This window comes from Octopus sinensis, linkage group LG2 (genome assembly GCF_006345805.1).
Source record: "Octopus sinensis linkage group LG2, ASM634580v1, whole genome shotgun sequence".
NCBI classification, from domain to species: Eukaryota; Metazoa; Mollusca; class Cephalopoda; order Octopoda; family Octopodidae; genus Octopus; species Octopus sinensis.
In genome coordinates, this window is record NC_042998.1 from 111184979 (window position 1) to 111197312 (window position 12334).

Sequence of the window (12334 nt, forward strand, 5' to 3'; positions counted from 1 at the left end):
GTGTGCCCGTGCATAAATATTTGTGTATGTATGTATGTATGTCAGCATGCATGCATGTATATATATATATATATATATATATATATATATATATATATATATATATATATATATATATATACATATATACACATATATGCGTGGCTGTACGGTAAGAAGCTTGCCTCCCAACCACTCATATGGTGCCACGGTTAAGTCTCACTTCGTGGCACCATGGGCAACTGTCTTCTACTAATGCCTCGGGATGACCAAACCCTTGTTAGTGGATTTGGTAGCCAGAAACGTAAAGAAGCTCGTTCAACACAAATACACACACACACATATATATATACATGCGTTTGTAGGTGTGTGTACTTGTATCTGTGTTTGTCCCCTCCATCACCGCTTGACAATCAGTGTTGGTGTGTTTACGTTACCGTAACTTAGCAGTTCGTTGAAAAGAACCGATAGAATATATCCTATACTCAAAAACCATTAGTCCTGAGGTCGATCTGTTCTACTAATAACCCTTCAATATTTTCAGAATATGATTATTCAATTATAGATAGATAGATAGATAGATAGATAGATAGATAGATAGATAGATAGATAGATAGATAGATAGATAGATAGATAGATAGATAGATAGATAGATAGATAGATAGATAGATATTTGTATATTAAGAGAGTAAACGTACACAGAGCACAAAGACACAGAAAATTTAAGGGTGTATGATGTTACAAGTTCCACTGCAGTTTCTAAGGGCACAGAGTTATTTCAAAATGTTGGTATATGTTCACAAAAATATGCTACCAGTAATGGAAGTAAATAAATAGTCTTGATTCGGCCTCCGCCTTCGGACACTCTTTACCCTGTGCAATTGGTCCTCAGTAAAGTTTTCGGAGTGTAAGTTCAAATCATTTGAGCACAAGTAAGTTTTTTTTTTCTGTATTAAGAATCTCTGGACCTCATCTGTTTACCCCCTCTCTTTCTCACTCTCTATCTATCTATCTATCTATCTATCTATCTATCTATCTATCTATCTATCTATCTATCTATCTATCTATCTATCTGTCTATCTAAACATATTAACAGCAAAACCTTTAGATTATTCCGTCGATGATTAATCATGTGCGAAATTGGATACCTTATAACACCCACAATTCTTCTTGGTCCAATAGATTAGGAAAGATACATACTTAAATGAAATCACAATTCTCAGTGTCCTTAGTTACTCGAATCACATAAAATCTTCTGTCACATATGTTTTTATTTATTTATTTATTTATTTTCGAATGACAAGAGTATTCCAATTTTATTATTTTTTATTCTCCCATTTTCCTACTTTGTTCCTTTATTTTCATTGTATTTTACTCCTGTTATTTCGTGCTGCATTGGTCTTATATTTATTTCGTTTTATTTTACTTATCTGCTTCACTTATATCCTGTGTAATTTACGAAGCCACCTTCTTTATGAATCATAGCTTACCAAACCATTTCAAATGTGCCATGAACCTAGTCATATATTCTAGAGCTTATGCCGTCTTAGTTCTACTGTGACATTATATTTTTGACTACTATTTCCAACCATTATTGTTATATATCCTGTACTTATAAGAATTTCTGTGACGAATTAGATAGATTTTGATGCTACATATTTAAAATCATTGGAAATGCCCCAGTTACGTACGGTTTCTATATATTCAAATAATTTCCCTAACGTAGTGTGCAATATATAATATTGATCACAAAAAGCCAACCACTGATCCTATCTAAGTTGTATCAAAGTTCTATACTGAACATTTATACTATTCACCCATCGCAAAGATCTTCCTTGGCATAGCGTTTAAAATATTGTAGTAATAGCAAAAAGCTGGCCGTTGGACCTAGTTCGGGTGCTGGATTTCAAATTTCGATACTGGATGTTAATAGTATTCAAACACGGCAGGAGAGAAAATTAGCTTAAGAATGATGACTAGAAACTAGCGACTCCCTTCCTGGTCTTTCTCTCCTCTTTTCTTCTTTCTTTCCATTGGTAGTTGAGTTGATGGACTCTGATGAAGATAGCGCTCAACAGCCGTTCACTATGTTTTTAATCGACGAGGAAAGCACCAAAAATTATATCTGAAACGGCTATAAATTCACAAACAAGTGTATAAAGCCCATTATTTGTTCCTATTATACACGTTGCTCGGGCTAAATATAACGATAGTTTGTTCTCAGTTTCTGGCCTCTTAATTCGTTCGATTGTAATCCCAAAGATAACTATGTGTGAGGTGCAGTTAGGAAACACACCAATCGCTATGCTTGCAACATAAAGGCCAAGATGAAGGAGGTATTCGAAGATCATATCAGGGACACAGTGAGAAGCTCATATGCCAAGTTCAAGAACCGTTGTGAGGCCATGATGGAAGCTGGGGGCAGGTACTTTGAGTAAACCGTATGCGGTCAGGATGCAGAATGCACTTTTGCCAAAGGACAAGAAGCTGAAGTCAAGAAGCTGAACGGACATGAAGTCGAACGGACACAATGTCGAACGGGCATAAAGCCGAACGGGCATAAAGCCGAACGGACACTAATTAAAAAGAAAAAAACTCTTCTATCTACATAGTTTCAGGACCAATTCACCAATTTAGCACTTAAGATTTAACGAGTTTAGATTTATCCTTTTTTTGCCAACTGTTAATTTTAGCTCGAAAACTCTATATTTGCATATGTATATGACATTTTTGGTGACTTCCGTCGCTGGTGGAATAAGAGGGTTTAATCATTTTCAAATGGGATGTCTGGCTGAAATACTTGCGACAATTTGTACTCCACTGCGGGAACGTATTACCTTGGAGGTAGAGATATGTCATCATATTAAATGAACCACCCATTTAGTAAGCAGAGTACTTATTATAGCGAAAGTATTTGTTTTAGTTATTGTTATTGTTTCTTTTGGCATTTTTGCTGTTGTTGCTGTTCTTATTATTCTTACTTTACTTGTGTTGTAATGAGTTTTCATTGTTCTTGTTATTAATGTTGTTATCGCTGTTATTATTCCTAATGTTGACGTTCTTTTTTTATTGATGCTACCGTTCTTGCTTTTTGTTGTCGTTATTGTTACCCTTGTTGTTACTGCAATTCTTGTCGCTGTTACTTTTGCTTTTGTTGTTGCTGTTGTTATTGTTTTGTACTTGTCGTTGTCGTCGTCGCCGTCGTCGTTATTGTTGTTGTTGCTGCTGCTGCAGTTGATGATGATGATGATGATGATGATGATGATGAAGATGATGATGATGATTGTGGTGGTGGGGGTGGGGGTAGTGGTGGCGGCGGCGGTGATGATGATGATGATGATGATGATGTTCCTTTTTATTATTTTCTTCTTCCCTTAGTTGATGCTTGTTAGTGCTTGCATGAATGTAACAAAAATATTTACTTCGAGTCAGAATTTTGGAAATCTATTGTGATTTATGTACAGTTATTATCGTGTGTTTTGATAACGATGTGTTTTAGGCATTTGGGAGCTGAAAATCGATATAAGGTCGATGGCAATCGATCATGTTGAACGCAAAATCTTACCACTATTGGCCATAGATGTTTCTTACGCGACAACCACTTTAGAAAAGCCGTCAAAGAACAAAGCTTTGTTTTACTATATGTTTTTATATTCCTCGTAAAGAACTTTCTTGAAAACAAAGCTATACATTTATACTTTACTGTTTTTATGTTTTTGTGTTTGGACAACCTTTTAGAAAAGCTGCAGCCGATAAAACATCTCTCTATTTTTTGCCCAGAAACTTCTATAACGCTAACACAGAGACAGAAATAAAGAGAGAAACAGACGGACAGACGTAGAGAGGGCAAGAGAGAGAGAGAGAGAATATGACAAATACTGCATTGCATGTCGGTAAAGTATTAGGTTTGGAGCCTGTTGTTTCTTTTCCTTTTCTTTCTTTTTTTGTTCTAAAAATGCCCAAGATAATTCGTACTCAGTGTACGTGTTTTATTAATGCAATGTGTATGTGAGGGTATGTGTATTTATAGTTTCGCAGGTGTGTACGTTTTTCAGAGTGTGCGTGTGCATGTGCATGCGTGTATCTGTCTTTGTATATAATAGTGAGAGTAGATATGTACAAGTGTTTTTATATATGTGTGTTGTAATTAGAGTACGGTAATATGAAATGCATATCTTTTAGAACAACCGACTGAAAAATATGTTAGCAAATTTATTGCCTAACCGTCCTTATTCGAAAAAAGGCTTCGGTGTATGTCATTCATAAAGGAAAGGAATACTGTATAATAGTAACAATGCTAACAGAAAATAGCTTAAATAATTTTCTGCAACACATCTAACGCATTTTAAAGGTTGTAAAGTTAATAAAGTAATAGTTATTAAATACAATATTGTACACGTTGTTCAAGGGTTCTTGATATTTTAGAAATTTATGCTCGGGATACTAACATTCACCCCATCCACACACACACACATACAAACAAAGGTATGCATACAGGTATACATACATACGTAAATAAATTAATATAAACCACACATAGCCTCACACCTTTCCACACGTGTAAGTATATAAGTATATATGTGTATATGTAAGTCCTTATCGAGTTTATTTCAAGATTTCTTGCCAACAGAGAAAGAATCGGTTTTTAACCTAGAGCCGAGCCTCCTTCATTGGAATTTCAAAATCAAAAACAGGGTATTTTCGTTTGTATATATGAATGTATGTATGTATGCATGTATGTATGTATGTATGTATGTATGTATGTATGTATGTATGTATGTATGTATGTATGTACGTACGTATGTATGTATGTATGTATGTATGCATGCATGCATGTATGTATGTATGTATGTATGTATGTATGTATGTATGTATGTATGTATGTATGTATGTATGTATGTATGTATGTGCGTATGTACATATGTACGTATGTACGTATGCGTGTAGATTTATATGTTTTGTTTTATGTATGTATTCTCATGCATATTGTTCATATCTAGACATACTCATATATATTTAAATGATAAACTTCTGGAAACTTTTACAGATTTTACAGTTCCAATGATGGATTAGATGTGTAGTCTTTGAATTAGCTTTCTTCTTTCTGATTTTGAGATGCCTAATTTCTCAAGATTGGTATTTAGGCAGTGTGTTACATATCCCAGTACCCCAATAATTACAGGTATAAACTTGAACTTGTAATCTGGATGGAGTAACTGCAGATTTCTCAGTAATTCTGCGTAGATATCTTTTTCACTGATATTCAGCTTTATGTTAACATCCGCTGGGTACCTAATATCCACAAATGTACACAGTTTCTCTTCTCTGTCCCAAATCTTGTTATCAGGCGTGTTGTGCTTACATTTTATTCAGGTCTTCACTGGGACGTTCAACCAGTACTCCATTTTTTATTGTGAGTGGTTATGGCTTCTACCATATTGTGGGTTCTTATTTCTTTGTCCTCGGGGTTATCCTTCCGACGAATTTCATTACAGAGTGTCCTAGCTACAATATCATATCTCGTTGCTAGATAATATATACAATAATTCCATTATTATTATAATACCGTGATGACATTTTCGAACAACTGCTCATGATGTGTGTGATATCTTCGGTGTTAACTCCACAAAGTCTGCATAAGTTGTCACATTTTACTGCTTTTCCTGCATCTCTATCCCTTTTGTGCATGAGGTATTTGATTGATATTTCCTGTTCCTAGATTGCAAACGTATACCCTTCAAAGTGGCAGGTAATAATCCGGCGATCGGTCCATGATAGACTGCTTTGATGATTAATGTTACTGTCATCTCGGAGCTTTCTACCAACATATCCATGCTTAGTCTACTGCTCGTATGCATGTGTGTATGTATGTATGTATGTATGTATTATGTATGTATGTACGTGTAGCTTCAGTGGATAAGGGATATGTTGCTTGTGATTAAAATGAAATGAGATATCGTGTTATAGGTTTTGGCATTTGGGGAAAATCAGATTTAGTAATTTGTGCTTCAAAATTTCTACTTTAGATTTTATAGAGAATTTCTTGATTACAATTCCGTTTCAATTTTCATTTAACTATTATAAATAGAATGACGGTATAATTTGAATATCTATATGTATCATTGTTGATGTTGGCAAAGGCAAGATCATCACAGCATCGCAGTTACACCTCCATAAAAAAACAGGATCTTTTTACAATATAAAAACAATTATTTTTTTCTCTTTTCTCCTTTCTCCTCCCTCCTCCTCTCCTTCTCTCACACTTTCCTCCATTCACTTTACCACTGATATATTTCCCCCTTTCTCACGCCCTCCCATCTTTAGATTTCAGTCGATGAGGTTTGACTTGCACCACGACAACTACTCACCAGCATGCAAGCCTGGACAAGACTTTGGTATAGAAGATTCACAGCTACTCATCGTAACAGTTTCGAAGAAGTGGTTTCTCATGCGAATTTTGAATAGAGAAGGGCGAAACAAATACCACACAATATGTTGAACACTTACAATCTTTCAATCCACATTGTAAAACGGCATTTTATTTTATTGGAATCCGGAAAGAAACAACGCAAAGCATGATCTCGGTAATATTGGAATCTCGATCTTAAAGGTCCCTAACAGTCTGGTATTCAAATAATTCCGCCATTTAGCATCTATAATTAGCTATTAATACACTAAATATGTACAAGAGATAATCAAATCTACTAAAGCTCTTCCTACGCAGACCACTGAGTAGACCAATGAGTAGAACTAGGTGTGAGTGTGTGTGTGTGTGTGTGTGGATGAGTGGGTGTGTGTTGTAAAATAAGGAACGAACTATACTTCAGAACATTTTATGGTAGGTTAAAACACCAACTTGCTTCATTATATAGTCACAGACAATAGATGTATCCAGTCAATTTCATACTCTACAATTAACAGATTCATATATATATATATATATATATATATATATAAATATGCATATATACATATATACATATATATATATGGTTGCCTTGTTAAAGTATAAGTATATATGTGTGTGCTTGTGTGTGTGTCAGTGTGTGTGTGTACGTGCGAGTATAACTATCTACCTTTCTGTCTGTCTGTCTATTTATCTATCTATCTATCTACCTATATAGATAGGTAGACAGACAGACAGACAGACAGACAGACAGACAGATAGATAGATAGATAGATAGATAGATAGATAGATAGATAGATAGATAGATAGATAGATAGATAGATAGATAGATAGATAGTCATAGTCGCACACGCACACACACACACACACACACACACACACACACACATATATATATATATAATATATATATATATATATCAGAAATTAAAAAAGGAAAATACACACACTTTACAGATCTTTACAGGTCTTTATTACTGAATCTTTTAAATTTATACTTCAGAACAATTATTTTCTACTTGATGACACATACTATCGTAAAGAAATGCGGAATTGCGACTGGAACGAAATCAGCCCCTATTCTTGCGAACCTAATAATGGGTTATTTTGAATTCGCCTTATTTGAAGTATCACTTCAAAAATATAGTTACCCATTTTACCTCTATATAAGAGAAAATTGGAAGAGATACCTAGATGACTGCTTTATCATTTGGAAGGAGAACATCGACAAACTTTTGGATTGACATCTATTATAAACCAACTAACTCAAAACAATATCTCCTCTTTAGCTCATGCCACCTGAAACACATCAAGATAAATATCCCTTTCAATTTGGCAAAAAGGATTTGCACAATAATGTCTAATAGAACCACTCGGGACCTTCGTCCTCAAGACATCAAAACGACGCTTACTGAAAGACAATATCCACCCTCACTTATAGAGGAGGGAATTAAACGTGCCACAAATTTAGACATAAAAACACTAAGAACAACAAAACAAAACACCACACCTCATGTCACAAACACACAACCCCAGAAACAGTGAGACATTCAATACTATTATGCAAAATCTCCCTTTACTACATAGAGATCCAAAAATGAACGACATCCTGAAAAGGCTCAAACTCATCAAATACAAAAAGCAACACAAACCGCTAAAGAGACTCCTAACAAATGTGAAGCTTTACAAAGCAACCACGAAACCAAAAGTTAAAAAATGTGGACGCTCAAACTGTGGAACCTGCCCCAACTTACTTGAAGGCTCAGATTTCCTTTTCAAACAAGGTCAGAGGTTCACAATTAAAACTAGTTTCACTTGTTCCTCTGAGAACCTAATTTACGTAATAACCTGTTCGGGTTGCGGACACAACTATATTGGACAGACGAGTATGACCTTGAGACGGAGAACCACTCAACATAAAGAGTAAATCCGTTTCTCGCAATACAAGCAAATTCCTCTCAATGAACATATAGAAAAATGTGCAGATAATATCAAACCACACAACGTGAGCTCTAGCCTATCTACACTGTCGGATTCCAGACTAATATCGAAATTCTTCAGGTGAAGAAAGTTCTGGTTTTACGACAGTAAAAGCGTTGTGTGGCTTTCACGAAGAGTAAAATGTAAGCCCAGTTCTTTTCTTTCTTCCTATTTCCCTCGCTTCCCTCTTCTCCATCTTCTTCGACATCTTCATATTCCTGTACTCCTGTTTCTTCTTTCTCTTTTCCTTCTTTTTCTTTTTTTCTTCATTCTTCTACCAGTGCAAAGACAATTTCTCCATAAGATCGCTTAAATAAAGAAACTTTTTACATCGAAAAATACAGAATACGTCTTAATATGCACCATAACCAACTTTTATCTTTTTACACATTTCAATTCATGACTACATCACTGTACATAAAATCCCTCACTAAACATGAGTTTCGAAACTTGTTGTATGTATGTATATATATATATTATATATATATATTATATATATCCCCCTCCCCTTACCGAAAGCTCAACAAATAACTCCATTGCCCAGAACAATAACAATAATAACGATGACCTATTGCCTCCCCTTATTGTTCTACTTGTGAAGTCTTTCATTCGTAAATATCATCACACACAACATGGACGAAAAGTTCTTCTTAAGAAAATACATATTCAAATAAGTAAACCGTAATAGCATGAATAGCGAAAGTGAAACCGGTCGATATATTAAAAATGATATTAAAACCATGTAGTGTGTGTATTTTCCTTTTCTAATTTATTATATATATTGCAACTCACCATGGGGGGCTAATCGAAATTCCTCCTTTTCTGTTACTACTATATTCATATATATATATGTGTATGTATGTGTCCGCGTGTGTGTGCATGTATGTATATACACATATATATATATATATATATATATGTATATATATATATATATATATATATATATATTATATATATATATATATATATATTATATATATATATATATATATATATATATATATATATATATATATACAAGCACTCCTTCGCTTACGACGACGAGGGTTCTAATCAATCCGATCAACGGAACAATCTGCTCGTGATGTTAATGTGCATATAGCTGAGGACTCCACAGACACGTATACCCTTAACTTAGTTCTCAGGGAGATTCAGCGTGACACAGATTGTGACACAGCTCAACTTTTGTAATACTGGTAACAATCGTTTTTGCTAGGTGATTGGACTGGAGAAATGTGAAATAAAGTGTCTTCCTCAAAGACTCAACGTGAGCTCTGGCCTATCTACACTGTCGGATTCCAGTATCGAAATTCTACAGGTGTAGAAAGTTTTGGTTTTACGACAGCTGTGGATTTCACGAAGAGTATAATATAATCCCAATTCTTTTCTGTCTTCCTCCTTTCCTCGTTTCCCTCTTCTCCATCTTGTTCGACATCCTCGTATTCCTGTACTCCTGTTTCTTCTTTTTCTTTTCCTTCTTCTATTCTTTTTTTCGTTCATCTCTTTATTTTCTCGTCTTCGTCCCCTCATTCTACTTCCACATACCTTCACCATACTTTTATCTACTCTGGCACAGTCTATTTACATTTTCATCATTTATTTTTTGTTTCCTCCCGATATAAGCAAAACGCAAAGTGTGGAAGGTGCACTAAGAGCGCACCTTTTATGGAGATCTGAGGAAGTACCAAGTATTGCGTATGTTTTCACTTGGAACTATTGCGTGAACTGGCGCTGAAAGCAGAATTTTACAGAAACAATTGTAACTGATCTTTAAATATGTGTTAAAGTATTTTTTGTTTACTCATTTCGCATATACATACATACATATGTATATATGTATGTATGTATGTATGTATGTATGTATATAACCGCTAAAAATATACAGCAGTATTCCTATTGTAAGAATTTAATTAACCAGATTTAAGTTAATCCTTCGTTGTATGCATCATGACACAACAAATAATGCATTGAAAATAACACCTGATTAAATTAGATTGCTAACTTTTCCGTATGAAATCGTAGTTTCAGATATTCTTCCCGTAGTACGTTTATACTATCCAATTAGCGTTGAAATTTGGTACCGAATAAGATTTCTCATTAAAAATATCCAGCTGTTTATATATATTTTTATTGGATACTTCATTTTGTTCTGCTGTGAGTGGGTGACCAACTGTCTTCAATCTTTCCAAGACACTTACACTTAGAATGGACAGACAATTTTGATACAGCTTTGTATAAGACATTTAAGTATGGATTTGTTTTAAGGCTTAGCATATCTTTTCATTATTTCCTTACATTGCCAGTCAGATGTGCATGATATCAACTTAATTTCCCTCATACGTTTTTAAACCTCCATCACTTTATATTCCTGAGAGACAATCTTCCGTTTCACCAGGTAATTGTTTTTTCTCTAACTCTATCTGACTGTTACTCTCTCTCTCTCTCTCTCTCTCTCTCTCTCTCTCTCTCTCTCTCTCTCTCTCTCTCTCTCTCCCTTTCTGTCCCACTTCATATATATGTATATATATATATATATATGTATGATTGCTCAATCCCTCTCTTTCTCTCTGTACGTATCTATAGCTGTTGCTTGTTTTTCATTCTCACTATCATGTGTTCTTGCTAAATTATGTTCCCTTTCAGCCATTCACTCGCACATTTGCCCAATTTTTTACTGGCTACTTGTTTCCTATGGTTCTTTACTGGCTTTAGATATATTTTTTATTTAACTCTCACTTTCTCTTTTTGCTTCCTGCTTACTCTCTCTCTCTCTTTCTCTCTCTTCCTCTCTCTTTCTCCATTTACATATATATTTGTGTGTGTGTGTGTGTGTGTATCATACACAGTTTCTCTCCCTCTTACCCTCTCTTTCGTAATCTTTACTTATAATTGAATATAATCTACTTAAAACTAGCTTATCTCAAAGTGTAATAAAAAAAATTGATGCAGAATATCTGATATATCCGACTTAGTTGTAACCAACAATTAAAGAGTTCTCTGATATCGTTGCATTTTTTTTATTATTCAACAAGGAAACAAAAGATATTTACTGTATTTATAATGTACCCATTTCAACCACTATTATAAAAGATCAGTTGTCCATCCAAACTCAACAGTTTTATGTGTCTGTATGTGTGTGTTTCCGTGATTTTTTATAATATCGTCTTAATTAAATACTGTATTCTGTTGTCATTCTAATCCACTGAAACCGCTTTTCATAACGATACATTTAATTTAAAAATGTTTTACAGCTAACTGTCATCCGCGAGAGCGTATGACTTGGTAACATGTGCAGCGTATTTTTCTAATTCATTTTTAAGTGTCTATGTAAACACGAGCAGACATACAATTGATAAAAGCGGAATATTGGAAATGCAGATGAAAGGAGAGAGAGAGGTGTTTTTTACTGGGACACAGTAGGTGACGAGGTCTATGAATGAAATTCACAATATCATATTGATGAGTCTAACCAAGAGACCAAGTCCCTTTAAAATGGTATATTCACTTCACTGAAATTTGACCGCAGTCAATAGAAGCCGGAGATACCCTGTGTTCTTGAGCTCGACTATCATAGAGAATGAATGATTTCTTATCGGATACTTTTTAGCTGACAACACATATACCGGCTGGTACACAGAAACCAATCGACACTCATTTACGTTGTAATCGTTTCGAATATCAACATTTCCTCATAATCTTTATTTATATAGTAATACGCGAATCAAACTAAGTCATATATATGTGAGTGCATGTGTGTGTATAGACATACGCACACATACACATACACGCACATACACACACGCATACATATATATATACATATATATAAACATATATATATATATATATGTTTATGTATATGTATATATATATATATATATTTACGTGTGTGTAAGTGCGTGTATGTGTATGTGTGTATGTGTATGTGTATGTCTATACACACACATGCACTCACATATATATGAC

At 34.4% G+C, this 12334-nt stretch overlaps 1 long non-coding RNA gene across 1 annotated transcript in view; it reads right to left on the reverse strand.

Annotated features, from left to right (window-relative positions):
* The window catches only part of LOC118762314, a 29318-nt gene extending 17860 nt beyond the window's left edge, over positions 1-11458 (reverse strand). Inside the window, exons 1-2 of the long non-coding RNA XR_004998065.1 lie at positions 11448-11458; positions 3390-3400 (exon numbers count right to left, since the gene is read on the reverse strand). This is a non-coding gene — a long non-coding RNA (uncharacterized LOC118762314). The remainder of the gene's footprint in view (positions 1-3389; positions 3401-11447) is intronic.
* Positions 11459-12334: the final 876 nt, after the last annotated feature.